Source organism: Urocitellus parryii, chromosome 5 (assembly GCF_045843805.1).
Source record: "Urocitellus parryii isolate mUroPar1 chromosome 5, mUroPar1.hap1, whole genome shotgun sequence".
Lineage (NCBI taxonomy): Eukaryota > Metazoa > Chordata > Mammalia > Rodentia > Sciuridae > Urocitellus > Urocitellus parryii.
The window spans coordinates 101,781,834-101,798,596 of NC_135535.1; positions in this window are offsets into that span (position 1 = coordinate 101,781,834).

Consider the following 16,763-nt stretch of genomic DNA (forward strand, 5'->3'; position numbering starts at 1 on the left):
AGTGCCTTGATTGACTGGGTTTCATGAAAATGGTGTAGAACAGAGATGCCAGTAAGTTGGAGCCTGCTGATTAGTGGGCCTAGAGCAGTGGTGTGCAGGTGTGTGATAAAACGTCTGTGGTGGGGCCATGTGGATCTGCCATTGGCTTCCACATGGCTTGTGACTGACACGGTGCAGCCAGCAGACCCTTATATGTAAAGGCATCTTGTTCTATGGAGAGGTTTCCGGGCAATGTTCAGAATCAGGTTGCTATGGTCAAGGGGGCAAGCTCTGTGGGATCGAAGCCTGGTTGGTGCATTCTCCTAGGACCCTGAGTCAGCACACGTGACAGAACTCCCTCCAGCACTGTGTCCCAGTTGAACTCCTTGTATTTCATGAAGCAAATAGGAAACTCCCAGTGAAGCAGCAAGAAACACCAGGAAAAGTGGAGGATGACCAAATGGCCTCACAGTCCACACGGGGAAACACTTAGACCCCAGTGGCCACAGTTGACCTACAAAGAGAGAATTCAGCACTGCTGCCTCATGTTCATTGGAAAATCAGAAACCATGTCCTCCAGGCCACATAGATGCAGACCAAGCTTTGATGGTCTCACTACAAAGGAAGATAAAGCTCCTGACAACAACATATATTTCAAGGGTCCAACCTCAGAGGCAGTTTCCCAAGAAGTCTTTAGGCCAGCAGAGCTCCATGTTTGGGGAGTGTTTATCCTGTCCCTTACTTATGGAAACTCCTCTACCACCTCCAAGGTTGTGAACTCCTGAGCATTTTCCATTGTATATATGTATTCACAGATTTTCTAACTCTTCTCTTCGAATCGTGTCTTACTTGGGGCAAAGGTAATGTCAAGGCATTGTTCTTGATGAGAGTGGGAAGATTTTTGTGTAGCACAGAATTGCATACACATTGGATTCATTTTCCTATTTTCCATTCAAAATACTGAATCCCTGACACTAACCCATACCCTCCTAGACTCTGATTACCAATCCTGATATGATGGAGGAAAATAACACAAACAGAATAGCAATACATGCAGTTCAGAGGAGGCATGGTGTATAATTGGACTTTCCTTTGGCATTATAAAGGCTAGGTGTTATAAATCTAGTCCAATTTAAGAGAAGTAGTTCTCCATGTGTTTGTAAAGTTAACAAGTATGTGAATTCCTGTCTCCCTTTCTCTGTAGCCTATTCAGCACATGTATTTTTACATGCACATATAGAATCCTACCTGGTATCCCACGTACATTCTTGTGAGGAGGCTGACATGGCAGATACAAATTGTGAGAAGAGATCACTCCTCGTAAATGCTGTTGGAACTGAAAATTCAACCTATGGGTGAGCTTTCTACTTGAACCACATGATACATAAATCCATGTTCAGTAAATTAAATATTTTTGGATCTGTGGATGATACATATTTCATGATGAATTTTGATTGGCATATATATTTCGACTTTTTAAAGTCTCTGTGTGTTTGTATTGTTTGAATGTATGTATATATACACGCACACACACACACACACAGTCTCTCTCTCCAGATTTTTCAAAGTATGAAATATATGTGTCTTATTATACACTCCCTAAATTCATTCATGTTCATGTATGTGGATTTATAATCATCTTTTCCAAAGATTATTCTCAGAAATATTCATCCACCTGAAATACACATTTGTTTCCTAGTGAATGGTCCTTAGAAATCCTAATATTTCTACAGTAACTGACCGAGTTTAGCATCAATGCAAGTAGATTCCTATGATACATGATGTGTATTTTGACGTTTCTTTTTTTTCGACACTGGTACATCACTATTTCTTCAGTTGATGCACATCATAGGATATATATTTCATCCACAAGTTCACAAATTTACAGGCATTTGGTTCACTTTCAATCACTTCCTGCTTCAGAACACATGTCCTCCTGTATATTTCTGGACTGGCCTTTTCATGAGACTTCTTTCCAAACACATTATTTTCGATTTCCATAATCACTTTTCAAGCAAATCTCACACAGCCTTCATGGTAAACCAGAACCCTAATATTACCATTAGATATATAACTGGTTGGAATGAATGATTGTGTATCAATATTAGATTTCCTATATATTTTCAGGTATCAGTTCAATCCATTATGTAAATTGGAACCAGTTATACTATTTATTCACAGTATGGTCTATTCATGCATTATGTCTATATTCATAGACACAAGGTACACCTATTGGTGCCCCCAAATACTAATCAACACGTCTTCAAGATATTGCTCCCAGAAACGGTGGAAGAAATACTCATGTCACCTGATCTACATATACATTTGATCACAGTGATATTCTGGACACATAATGCAAAGTTCACACTTATGATTGTTCCAAAGTCTAAATGGAAAGTGAGCATGGATTACTAAACACATCCTTGTCCAGGGGCCTAATGCTCTCAAATGTCAATCCTATTGGTGACTACACAGTTGCTTCGTCCTAAGAGTACATATTCAACCTCAACCCTGTTGAAAATATCTAATCCTATCACTCACTTTATACTTTGACTGATTTCCCAATGTCTCTATTGATATCTGCTCTCCTACCTAATTTCCCATATTCATTATTGTGACTGACTCTTCACATGTGCTGACATTTACATCTACTCTCTAACTGACACCCTACTGCTAAAGAACTTTTGGTCCAAATGTTATACTCACTCTTCTTCCTAAACCTACTGACTATCTTCCTAATCCTACCTACTATCCCTTTTTGACTGGATGTTCTCTTCCACATTCAATCATCCAAGGTACAAGGTCTTATGCCATTGTATATCAATTTATCTGAGACATCTGTGCAGAATGTAATTCAAAGCTAAGTATCCCAGTCAAGGGCCCAATGCCCTTCTGGGCTTCAAAGCTTACTTAGATTTCTGTTGTCATACATATACTTCACCTATACATTATTATATATATCGCAGGTTCCCAATACCATTCTTCACACAGTAGAATGATTCCTAACCCAAATCAAACATGTTCTTACCCCTAACCATACACTGTTCCCTCAATCCAACTTTACAGAAGAGCAGGGACAGAGTTGGTCTTACAATAGAGGAATGTAGGGGATCTTCCACCTGCTGAGAACTCAAAGGTCCATGCAGAAATGATCCCTGGAGAAGAAGTAGGCAGCTCTGAAGGACATGAGAGAGCAAAAGTCATCTTCCATGGCAAACAACCTGGTCAGGATGAAGGGTTGTGTCTGTATGAGCCTCTCTCTTCGTAATGTAGACAAGATGGACCAAACCAGGCCTGTGTGGAAAGCTGTTCCTGGGTGCCTATGGAGGATATACCATTCTAACTTGTGAAAGTGTCACAGGAAGCAGGGGCAGCCTCCATCTCATAGGACCCTTGGAAGCAACTGTTAGGACAATTTGGTTGCCAAGGCAGTGACCTCATTCAGTTCCTGAAGGAAGTGACCTCACCTCACTTCTTTTGTGATGGAACTCTTTGGACTTGGCAACCAAGAAGCCAGGCACCCAGAGCCAGTTTCAGTCCCAGTCCCAGTGGGCTGACTTGTTTGCATTTACCAAGGAGAGAGTCAGTCTTTCTTGGTACCTACTGATGTGAGGATGACCAAATGCCAGGAAAGCTCTGAAGAGGGGACTTTTCTGAGAAAGCAGGTAGTGAGTGGCTCACTGGTGGCTCCTGACAACTTCATTGAGTAGGCCAAGGAGGCCAGATCTGAGATAGGACGGGCCATTTTGGGGGAACATTGTATGGCCCACCAGTCAGAAGACACTCCAGATAGTCACAGACCTACTTGGGGGAAGGAGGTGCCTTAGTGGGTGTGGGTGTGAGTTTATGGTTTTGTCTCATGTTCTGAGAATAGGTAGGAAAGGCAGTTTGTTTGGTTTGGAGTGGACTGTTTCTAGTAAGTCATTTGACAAGGCGAGTGTTTCTATGTCTGTGTATCCCACTGTATCCCTGGTTGTAGACATTGGAAAAGAGAATGAATCAATGGATGCGTCCTGTCTAGTAGAAAACTTTCCAGCATTCATCCTTTCCAATTTATGAATGGACTGGGGCTTGCCTTATCTATGGGCAACACCTACTATCTTGCTAAGTTCCTGTTTCCTTCCTGAATTCTGGCCACTCTCCAGAATTGGCTCATGGTTTTGTGTCCAAGATATGTACCACCTCCCAGCTCTGTGACATGGCCATGTACTGGATAACTGAAGGGAATGGCAAGCATCTCAGAAAACTCAGATATCAGTGTGACCAGTAAAGTGTCAGTGGAGAAACCCTGCTTTGGGCCTTTTGCTTACCTATTGTTCTGTTGCCCTGACTCTCAGGAAGGTCTTTGCCTCAGGCTACCCCTTTGTGAAGCCTGAAGTAAACAGTTTTCAAATGGAAATGAAGGGGCATCACCTGTGGCTTTTTGCTTAATTCCTTTGCAAAGGGATGTGTGTGAATCAGCCTCTTGGCCCTGTGTGAGGCTGTGGCTTAGATTCTCAGCACCTGATGGATTAAAGAAAGATCCCATGTGTGCATCCAAAGCCAAAATGGCAAAAAGAGCAGTCATTGTGGATGAAGCCTCTCACTTTCCTCTGGAAAGTTCCTGACCTCCATCAAGTGAGAATAGGGATCCTTTGGGTCAAATGAGTTCTTCAAAGCCCTGCAGAGGCTATCCCATAGGTTCTTGGGTTTTCTCATGTCTCCAATTCACAGAAAGAATCTATACCCGAAAGTCAGTAGTCCTCAATTTGGAGAAGCAGAGCAGTATTAATGGCAGGCGTATTTGATCACTCCTGGTTCACAGGCCACCCTGACATTAGGCAAATGAGGGGCAAGGGAGCTTATTCTACACACTGTCTTGGGCTGCCCCCTCATGGAAACCTCCAGCCAGAGGTTATGATGAGTGTCTATATGGAAGAAGATGAGGGCCATGTGGCAGTGTTTTGGTTGGAATTGTGGTCATTTCTGTGGCGGTTGGAAGGGATGACTTTGTCCACCTGGGCTTGAACTCTGGCGTGATTCCCCTTAGAGACTGAGTTCTGGTACTGAACTCAGAGAAGTATTGCCATGAATTGTGTTGGGATTTTAGGAGGCCACGCATGAGAGTTGCCCTTGGAAACTGAGATCTAGGCCCAGGGTGGCTTTCCACAGAGCACTGGGAATCTCAGCCAGGATATCACATGATTTTATTTTTAAAGACCTGGCAGCCATAATTGAGAGTCAAAACACACAGGGACCTCACATTGTAGACCTCAATGGGCCTGGCTTGATGTGACCTTTTGGCCACTCTTGGGAAGACTTGCCTCTGAGTGTTTCTCCAGAGCTTTCATTGAAATGAGCTTCCTCACCATTTAGTGGTTCCTGAATGAATAGAAACCCACAGTGCCTCCAAGTTCATCCTTGAGAAATGGCTTGATAAATACCATGAAATTTTTGAAATTCCCATGACCACGTGGCACTGGAGAACCTTTGGATGTCCTGTTGCTGATCATGAGTGTACCAGACAGTGCCTTGATTGACTGGGTTTCATGAAAATGGTGTAGAACAGAGATGCCAGTAAGTTGGAGCCTGCTGATTAGTGGGCCTAGAGCAGTGGTGTGCAGGTGTGTGATAAAACATCTGTGGTGGGGCCATGTGGATCTGCCATTGGCTTCCACATGGCTTGTGACTGACACGGTGCAGCCAGCAGACCCTTATATGTAAAGGCATCTTGTTCTATGGAGAGGTTTCCGGGCAATGTTCAGAATCAGGTTGCTATGGTCAAGGGGGCAAGCTCTGTGGGATAGGAGCCTGGTTGGTGCATTCTCCTAGGACCCTGAGTCAGCACACGTGACAGAACTCCCTCCAGCACTGTGTCCCAGTTGAACTCCTTGTATTTCATGAAGCAAATAGGAAACTCCCAGTGAAGCAGCAAGAAACACCAGGAAAAGTGGAGGATGACCAAATGGCCTCACAGTCCACACGGGAAAACACTTAGACCCCAGTGGCCACAGTTGACCTACAAAGAGAGAATTCAGCACTGCTGCCACATGTTCATTGGAAAATCAGAAACCATGTCCTCCAGGCCACATAGATGCAGACCAAGCTTTGATGGTCTCACTACAAAGGAAGATAAAGCTCCTGACAACAACATATATTTCAAGGGTCCAACCTCAGAGGCAGTTTCCCAAGAAGTCTTTAGGCCAGCAGAGCTCCATGTTTGGGGAGTGTTTATCCTGTCCCTTACTTATGGAAACTCCTCTACCACCTCCAAGGTTGTGAACTCCTGAGCATTTTCCAGTGTATATATGTATTCACAGATTTTCTAACTCTTCTCTTCGAATCGTGTCTTACTTGGGGCAAAGGTAATGTCAAGGCCTTGTTCTTGATGAGAGTGGGAAGATTTTTGTGTAGCACAGAATTGCATACACATTGGATTCATTTTCCTATTTTCCATTCAAAATACTGAATCCCTGACACTAACCCATACCCTCCTAGACTCTGATTACCAATCCTGATATGATGGAGGAAAATAACACAAACAGAATAGCAATACATGCAGTTCAGAGGAGGCATGGTGTATAATTGGACTTTCCTTTGGCATTATAAAGGCAAGGTGTTATAAATCTAGTCCAATTTAAGAGAAGTAGTTCTCCATGTGTTTGTAAAGTTAACAAGTATGTGAATTCCTGTCTCCCTTTCTCTGTAGCCTATTCAGCACATGTATTTTTACATGCACATATAGAATCCTACCTGGTATCCCACGTACATTCTTGTGAGGAGGCTGACATGGCAGATACAAATTGTGAGAAGAGATCACTCCTCGTAAAAGCTGTTGGAACTGAAAATTCAACCTATGGGTGTTCTTTCTACTTGAACAACATGATACATAAATCCATGTTCAGTAAATTAAATATTTTTGGATCTGTGGATGATACATATTTCATGATGAATTTTGATTGGCATATATATTTCGCCTTTTTAAAGTCTCTGTGTGTTTGTATTGTTTGAATGTATATATATATATATATATATATATATATATATATATATATATTTATATATATATATATATATATATATATATATATATACAAACACACACACACATACACAGTCTCTCTCTCCAGATTTTTCAAAGTATGAAATATATGTGTCTTATTATACACTCCCTAAATTCATTCATGTTCATGTATGTGGATTTATAATCATCTTTTCCAAAGATTATTCTCAGAAATATTCATCCACCTGAAATACACATTTGTTTCCTAGTGAATGGTCCTTAGAAATCCTAATATTTCTACAGTAACTGACCGAGTTTAGCATCAATGCAACTGGATTCCTATGATACATGATGTGTATTTTGACGTTTCTTTTTTTTTTTTCGACACTGGTACATCACTATTTCTTCAGTTGATGCACATCATAGGATATATATTTCATCCACAAGTTCACAAATTTACAGGCATTTGGTTCACTTTCAATCACTTCCTGCTTCAGAACACATGTACTCCTGTATATTTCTGGACTGGCCTTTTCATGAGACTTCTTTCCAAACACATTATTTTCGATTTCCATAATCACTTTTCAAGCAAATCTCACACAGCCTTCATGGTAAACCAGAACCCTAATATTACCATTAGATATATAACTGGTTGGAATGAATGATTGTGTATCAATATTAGATTTCCTATATATTTTCAGGTATCAGTTCAATCCATTATGTAAATTGGAACCAGTTATACTATTTATTCACAGTATGGTCTATTCATGCATTATCTCTATATTCATAGACACAAGGTACACCTATTGGTGCCCCCAAATACTAATCATCACGTCTTCAAGATATTGCTCCCAGAAATGGTGGAAGAAATACTCATGTCACCTGATCTACATATACATTTGATCACAGTGATATTCTGGACACATAATGCAAAGTTCACACTTATGATTGTACCAAAGTCTAAATGGAAAGTGAGCATGGATTACTAAACACATCCTTGTCCAGGGGCCTAATGCTCTCAAATGTCAATCCTATTGGTGACTACACAGTTGCTTCGTCCTAAGAGTACATATTCAACCTCAACCCTGTTGAAAATATCTAATCCTATCACTCACTTTATACTTTGACTGATTTCCCAATGTCTCTATTGATATCTGCTCTCCTACCTAATTTCCCATATTCATTATTGTGACTGACTCTTCACATGTGCTGACATTTACATCTACTCTCTAACTGACACCCTACTGCTAAAGAACTTTTGGTCCAAATGTTATACTCACTCTTCTTCCTAAACCTACTGACTATCTTCCTAATCCTACCTACTATCCCTTTTTGACTGGATGTTCTCTTCCACATTCAATCATCCAAGGTACAAGGTCTTATGCCATTGTATATCAATTTATCTGAGACATCTGTGCAGAATGTAATTCAAAGCTAAGTATCCCAGTCAAGGGCCCAATGCCCTTCTGGGCTTCAAAGCTTACTTAGATTTCTGTTGTCATACATATACTTCACCTATACATTATTATATATATCGCAGGTTCCCAATACCATTCTTCATCCAGTAGAATGATTCCTAACCCAAATCAAACATGTTCTTACCCCTAACCATACACTGTTCCCTCAATCCAACTTTACAGAAGAGCAGGGACAGAGTTGGTCTTAAAATAGAGGAATGTAGGGGATCTTCCACCTGCTGAGAACTCAAAGGTCCATGCAGAAATGATCCCTGGAGAAGAAGTAGGCAGCTCTGAAGGACATGAGAGAGCAAAAGTCATCTTCCATGGCAAACAACCTGGTCAGGATGAAGGGTTGTGTCTGTATGAGCCTCTCTCTTCTTAATGTAGACAAGATGGACCAAACCAGGCCTGTGTGGAAAGCTGTTCCTGGGTGCCTATGGAGGATATACCATTCTAACTTGTGAAAGTGTCACAGGAATCAGGGGCAGCCTCCATCTCATAGGACCCTTGGAAGCAACTGTTAGGACAATTTGGTTGCCAAGGCAGTGACCTCATTCAGTTCCTGAAGGAAGTGACCTCACCTCACTTCTTTTGTGATGGAACTCTTTGAACTTGGCAACCAGGAAGCCAGGCACCCAGAGCCAGTTTCAGTCCCAGTCCCAGTGGGCTGACTTGTTTGCATTTACCAAGGAGAGAGTCAGTCTTTCTTGGTACCTACTGATGTGAGGATGACCAAATGCCAGGAAAGCTCTGAAGAGGGGACTTTTCTGAGAAAGCAGGTAGTGAGTGGCTCACTGGTGGCTCCTGACAACTTCATTGAGTAGGCCAAGGAGGCCAGATCTGAGAGAGGACGGGCCATTTTGGGGGAACATTGTATGGCCCACCAGTCAGAAGACACTCCAGATAGTCACAGACCTACTTGAGGGAAGGAGGTGCCTTAGTGGGTGTGGGTGTGAGTTTATGGTTTTGTCTCATGTTCTGAGAATAGGTAGGAAAGGCAGTTTGTTTGGTTTGGAGTGGACTGTTTCTAGTAAGTCATTTGACAAGGCGAGTGTTTCTATGTCTGTGTATCCCACTGTATCCCTGGTTGTAGACATTGGAAAAGAGAATGAATCAATGGATGCGTCCTGTCTAGTAGAAAACTTTCCAGCATTCATCCTTTCCAATTTATGAATGGACTGGGGCTTGCCTTATCTATGGGCAACACCTACTATCTTGATAAGTTCCTGTTTTCTTCCTGAATTCTGGCCACTCTCCAGAATTGGCTCACGGTTTTGTGTCCAAGATATGTACCACCTCCCAGCTCTGTGTCATGTCCATGTACTGGATAACTGAAGGGAATGGCAAGCATCTCAGAAAACTCAGATATCAGTGTGACCAGTAAAGTGTCAGTGGAGAAACCCTGCTTTGGGCCTTTTGCTTACCTATTGTTCTGTTGCCCTGACTCTCAGGAAGGTCTTTGCCTCAGGCTACCCCTTTGTGAAGCCTGAAGTAAACAGTTTTCAAATGGAAATGAAGGGGCATCACCTGTGGCTTTTTACTTAATTCCTTTGCAAAGGGATGTGTGTGAATCAGCCTCTTGGCCCTGTGTGAGGCTGTGGCTTAGATTCTCAGCACCTGATGGATTAAAGAAAGATCCCATGTGTGCATCCAAAGCCAAAATGGCAAAAAGAGCAGTCATTGTGGATGAAGCCTCTCACTTTCCTCTGGAAAGTTCCTGACCTCCATCAAGTGAGAATAGGGATCCTTTGGGTCAAATGAGTTCTTCAAAGCCCTGCAGAGGCTATCCCATAGGTTCTTGGGTTTTCTCATGTCTCCAATTCACAGAAAGAATCTATACCCGAAAGTCAGTAGTCCTCAATTTGGAGAAGCAGAGCAGTATTAATGGCAGGCGTATTTGATCACTCCTGGTTCACAGGCCACCCTGACATTAGGCAAATGAGGGGCAAGGGAGCTTATTCTACACACTGTCTTGGGCTGCCCCCTCATGGAAACCTCCAGCCAGAGGTTATGATGAGTGTCTATATGGAAGAAGATGAGGGCCATGTGGCAGTGTTTTGGTTGGAATTGTGGTCATTTCTGTGGCGGTTGGAAGGGATGACTTTGTCCACCTGGGCTTGAACTCTGGCGTGATTCCCCTTAGAGACTGAGTTCTGGTACTGAACTCAGAGAAGTATTGCCATGAATTGTGTTGGGATTTTAGGAGGCCACGCATGAGAGTTGCCCTTGGAAACTGAGATCTAGGCCCAGGGTGGCTTTCCACAGAGCACTGGGAATCTCAGCCAGGATATCACATGATTTTATTCTTAAAGACCTGGCAGCCATAATTGAGAGTCAAAACACACAGGGACCTCACATTGTAGACCTCAATGGGCCTGGCTTGATGTGACCTTTTGGCCACTCTTGGGAAGCCTTGCCTCTGAGTGTTTCTCCAGAGCTTTCATTGAAATGAGCTTCCTCACCATTTAGTGGTTCCTGAATGAATAGATACCCACAGTGCCTCCAAGTTCATCCTTGAGAAATGGCTTGATAAATACCATGAAATTTTTGAAATTCCCATGACCACGTGGCACTGGAGAACCTTTGGTTGTCCTGTTGCTGATCATGAGTGTACCAGACAGTGCCTTGATTGACTGGGTTTCATGAAAATGGTGTAGAACAGAGATGCCAGTAAGTTGGAGCCTGCTGATTAGTGGGCCTAGAGCAGTGGTGTGCAGGTGTGTGATAAAACGTCTGTGGTGGGGCCATGTGGATCTGCCATTGGCTTCCACATGGCTTGTGACTGACACGGTGCAGCCAGCAGACCCTTATATGTAAAGGCATCTTGTTCTATGGAGAGGTTTCCGGGCAATGTTCAGAATCAGGTTGCTATGGTCAAGGGGGCAAGCTCTGTGGGATAGAAGCCTGGTTGGTGCATTCTCCTAGGACCCTGAGTCAGCACACGTGACAGAACTCCCTCCAGCACTGTGTCCCAGTTGAACTCCTTGTATTTCATGAAGCAAATAGGAAACTCCCAGTGAAGCAGCAAGAAACACCAGGAAAAGTGGAGGATGACCAAATGGCCTCACAGTCCACACGGGGAAACACTTAGACCCCAGTGGCCACAGTTGACCTACAAAGAGAGAATTCAGCACTGCTGCCTCATGTTCATTGGAAAATCAGAAACCATGTCCTCCAGGCCACATAGATGCAGACCAAGCTTTGATGGTCTCACTACAAAGGAAGATAAAGCTCCTGACAACAACATATATTTCAAGGGTCCAACCTCAGAGGCAGTTTCCCAAGAAGTCTTTAGGCCAGCAGAGCTCCATGTTTGGGGAGTGTTTATCCTGTCCCTTACTTATGGAAACTCCTCTACCACCTCCAAGGTTGTGAACTCCTGAGCATTTTCCATTGTATATATGTATTCACAGATTTTCTAACTCTTCTCTTCGAATCGTGTCTTACTTGGGGCAAAGGTAATGTCAAGGCATTGTTCTTGATGAGAGTGGGAAGATTTTTGTGTAGCACAGAATTGCATACACATTGGATTCATTTTCCTATTTTCCATTCAAAATACTGAATCCCTGACACTAGCCCATACCCTCCTAGACTCTGATTACCAATCCTGATATGATGGAGGAAAATAACACAAACAGAATAGCAATACATGCAGTTCAGAGGAGGCATGGTGTATAATTGGACTTTCCTTTGGCATTATAAAGGCTAGGTGTTATAAATCTAGTCCAATTTAAGAGAAGTAGTTCTCCATGTGTTTGTAAAGTTAACAAGTATGTGAATTCCTGTCTCCCTTTCTCTGTAGCCTATTCAGCACATGTATTTTTACATGCACATATAGAATCCTACCTGGTATCCCACGTACATTCTTGTGAGGAGGCTGACATGGCAGATACAAATTGTGAGAAGAGATCACTCCTCGTAAATGCTGTTGGAACTGAAAATTCAACCTATGGGTGAGCTTTCTACTTGAACCACATGATACATAAATCCATGTTCAGTAAATTAAATATTTTTGGATCTGTGGATGATACATATTTCATGATGAATTTTGATTGGCATATATATTTCGACTTTTTAAAGTCTCTGTGTGTTTGTATTGTTTGAATGTATGTATATATACACGCACACACACACACACACAGTCTCTCTCTCCAGATTTTTCAAAGTATGAAATATATGTGTCTTATTATACACTCCCTAAATTCATTCATGTTCATGTATGTGGATTTATAATCATCTTTTCCAAAGATTATTCTCAGAAATATTCATCCACCTGAAATACACATTTGTTTCCTAGTGAATGGTCCTTAGAAATCCTAATATTTCTACAGTAACTGACCGAGTTTAGCATCAATGCAAGTAGATTCCTATGATACATGATGTGTATTTTGACGTTTCTTTTTTTCGACACTGGTACATCACTATTTCTTCAGTTGATGCACATCATAGGATATATATTTCATCCACAAGTTCACAAATTTACAGGCATTTGGTTCACTTTCAATCACTTCCTGCTTCAGAACACATGTACTCCTGTATATTTCTGGACTGGCCTTTTCATGAGACTTCTTTCCAAACACATTATTTTCGATTTCCATAATCACTTTTCAAGCAAATCTCACACAGCCTTCATGGTAAACCAGAACCCTAATATTACCATTAGATATATAACTGGTTGGAATGAATGATTGTGTATCAATATTAGATTTCCTATATATTTTCAGGTATCAGTTCAATCCATTATGTAAATTGGAACCAGTTATACTATTTATTCACAGTATGGTCTATTCATGCATTATGTCTATATTCATAGACACAAGGTACACCTATTGGTGCCCCCAAATACTAATCAACACGTCTTCAAGATATTGCTCCCAGAAATGGTGGAAGAAATACTCATGTCACCTGATCTACATATACATTTGATCACAGTGATATTCTGGACACATAATGCAAAGTTCACACTTATGATTGTACCAAAGTCTAAATGGAAAGTGAGCATGGATTACTAAACACATCCTTGTCCAGGGGCCTAATGCTCTCAAATGTCAATCCTATTGGTGACTACACAGTTGCTTCGTCCTAAGAGTACATATTCAACCTCAACCCTGTTGAAAATATCTAATCCTATCACTCACTTTATACTTTGACTGATTTCCCAATGTCTCTATTGATATCTGCTCTCCTACCTAATTTCCCATATTCATTATTGTGACTGACTCTTCACATGTGCTGACATTTACATCTACTCTCTAACTGACACCCTACTGCTAAAGAACTTTTGGTCCAAATGTTATACTCACTCTTCTTCCTAAACCTACTGACTATCTTCCTAATCCTACCTACTATCCCTTTTTGACTGGATGTTCTCTTCCACATTCAATCATCCAAGGTACAAGGTCTTATGCCATTGTATATCAATTTATCTGAGACATCTGTGCAGAATGTAATTCAAAGCTAAGTATCCCAGTCAAGGGCCCAATGCCCTTCTGGGCTTCAAAGCTTACTTAGATTTCTGTTGTCATACATATACTTCACCTATACATTATTATATATATCGCAGGTTCCCAATACCATTCTTCATCCAGTAGAATGATTCCTAACCCAAATCAAACATGTTCTTACCCCTAACCATACACTGTTCCCTCAATCCAACTTTACAGAAGAGCAGGGACAGAGTTGGTCTTAAAATAGAGGAATGTAGGGGATCTTCCACCTGCTGAGAACTCAAAGGTCCATGCAGAAATGATCCCTGGAGAAGAAGTAGGCAGCTCTGAAGGACATGAGAGAGCAAAAGTCATCTTCCATGGCAAACAACCTGGTCAGGATGAAGGGTTGTGTCTGTATGAGCCTCTCTCTTCTTAATGTAGACAAGATGGACCAAACCAGGCCTGTGTGGAAAGCTGTTCCTGGGTGCCTATGGAGGATATACCATTCTAACTTGTGAAAGTGTCACAGGAAGCAGGGGCAGCCTCCATCTCATAGGACCCTTGGAAGCAACTGTTAGGACAATTTGGTTGCCAAGGCAGTGACCTCATTCAGTTCCTGAAGGAAGTGACCTCACCTCACTTCTTTTGTGATGGAACTCTTTGAACTTGGCAACCAGGAAGCCAGGCACCCAGAGCCAGTTTCAGTCCCAGTCCCAGTGGGCTGACTTGTTTGCATTTACCAAGGAGAGAGTCAGTCTTTCTTGGTACCTACTGATGTGAGGATGACCAAATGCCAGGAAAGCTCTGAAGAGGGGACTTTTCTGAGAAAGCAGGTAGTGAGTGGCTCACTGGTGGCTCCTGACAACTTCATTGAGTAGGCCAAGGAGGCCAGATCTGAGAGAGGACGGGCCATTTTGGGGGAACATTGTATGGCCCACCAGTCAGAAGACACTCCAGATAGTCACAGACCTACTTGAGGGAAGGAGGTGCCTTAGTGGGTGTGGGTGTGAGTTTATGGTTTTGTCTCATGTTCTGAGAATAGGTAGGAAAGGCAGTTTGTTTGGTTTGGAGTGGACTGTTTCTAGTAAGTCATTTGACAAGGCGAGTGTTTCTATGTCTGTGTATCCCACTGTATCCCTGGTTGTAGACATTGGAAAAGAGAATGAATCAATGGATGCATCCTGTCTAGTAGAAAACTTTCCAGCATTCATCTTTCCAATTTATGAATGGACTGGGGCTTGCCTTATCTATGGGCAACACCTACTATCTTGCTAAGTTCCTGTTTTTTTCCTGAATTCTGGCCACTCTCCAGAATTGGCTCATGGTTTTGTGTCCAAGATATGTACCACCTCCCAGCTCTGTGACATGGCCATGTACTGGATAACTGAAGGGAATGGCAAGCATCTCAGAAAACTCAGATATCAGTGTGACCAGTAAAGTGTCAGTGGAGAAACCCTGCTTTGGGCCTTTTGCTTACCTATTGTTCTGTTGCCCTGAATGTCAGGAAGGTCTTTGCCTCAGGCTACCCCTTTGTGAAGCCTGAAGTAAACAGTTTTCAAATGGAAATGAAGGGGCATCACCTGTGGCTTTTTGCTTAATTCCTTTGCAAAGGGATGTGTGTGAATCAGCCTCTTGGCCCTGTGTGAGGCTGTGGCTTAGATTCTCAGCACCTGATGGATTAAAGAAAGATCCCATGTGTGCATCCAAAGCCAAAATGGGAAAAAGAGCAGTCATTGTGGATGAAGCCTCTCACTTTCCTCTGGAAAGTTCCTGACCTCCATCAAGTGAGAATAGGGATCCTTTGGGTCAAATGAGTTCTTCAAAACCCTGCAGAGGCTATCCCATAGGTTCTTGGGTTTTCTCATGTCTCCAATTCACAGAAAGAATCTATACCCGAAAGTCAGTAGTCCTCAATTTGGAGAAGCAGAGCAGTATTAATGGCAGGCGTATTTGATCACTCCTGGTTCACAGGCCACCCTGACATTAGGCAAATGAGGGGCAAGGGAGCTTATTCTAGACACTGTCTTGGGCTGCCCCCTCATGGAAACCTCCAGCCAGAGGTTATGATGAGTGTCTATATGGAAGAAGATGAGGGCCATGTGGCAGTGTTTTGGTTGGAATTGTGGTCATTTCTGTGGCGGTTGGAAGGGATGACTTTGTCCACCTGGGCTTGAACTCTGGCGTGATTCCCCTTAGAGACTGAGTTCTGGTACTGAACTCAGAGAAGTATTGCCATGAATTGTGTTGGGATTTTAGGAGGCCACGCATGAGAGTTGCCCTTGGAAACTGAGATCTAGGCCCAGGGTGGCTTTCCACAGAGCACTGGGAATCTCAGCCAGGATATCACATGATTTTATTCTTAAAGACCTGGCAGCCATAATTGAGAGTCAAAACACACAGGGACCTCACATTGTAGACCTCAATGGGCCTGGCTTGATGTGACCTTTTGGCCACTCTTGGGAAGCCTTGCCTCTGAGTGTTTCTCCAGAGCTTTCATTGAAATGAGCTTCCTCACCATTTAGTGGTTCCTGAATGAATAGAAACCCACAGTGCCTCCAAGTTCATCCTTGAGAAATGGCTTGATAAATACCATGAAATTTTTGAAATTCCCATGACCAGTTGGCACTGGAGAACATTTGGATGTCCTGTTGCTGATCATGAGTGTACCAGACAGTGCCTTGATTGACTGGGTTTCATGAAAATGGTGTAGAACAGAGATGCCAGTAAGTTGGAGCCTGCTGATTAGTGGGCCTAGAGCAGTGGTGTGCAGGTGTGTGATAAAACATCTGTGGTGGGGCCATGTGGATCTGCCATTGGCTTCCACATGGCTTGTGACTGACACGGTGCAGCCAGCAGACCCTTATATGTAAAGGCATCTTGTTCTATGGAGAGGTTTCCGGGCAATGTTCAGAA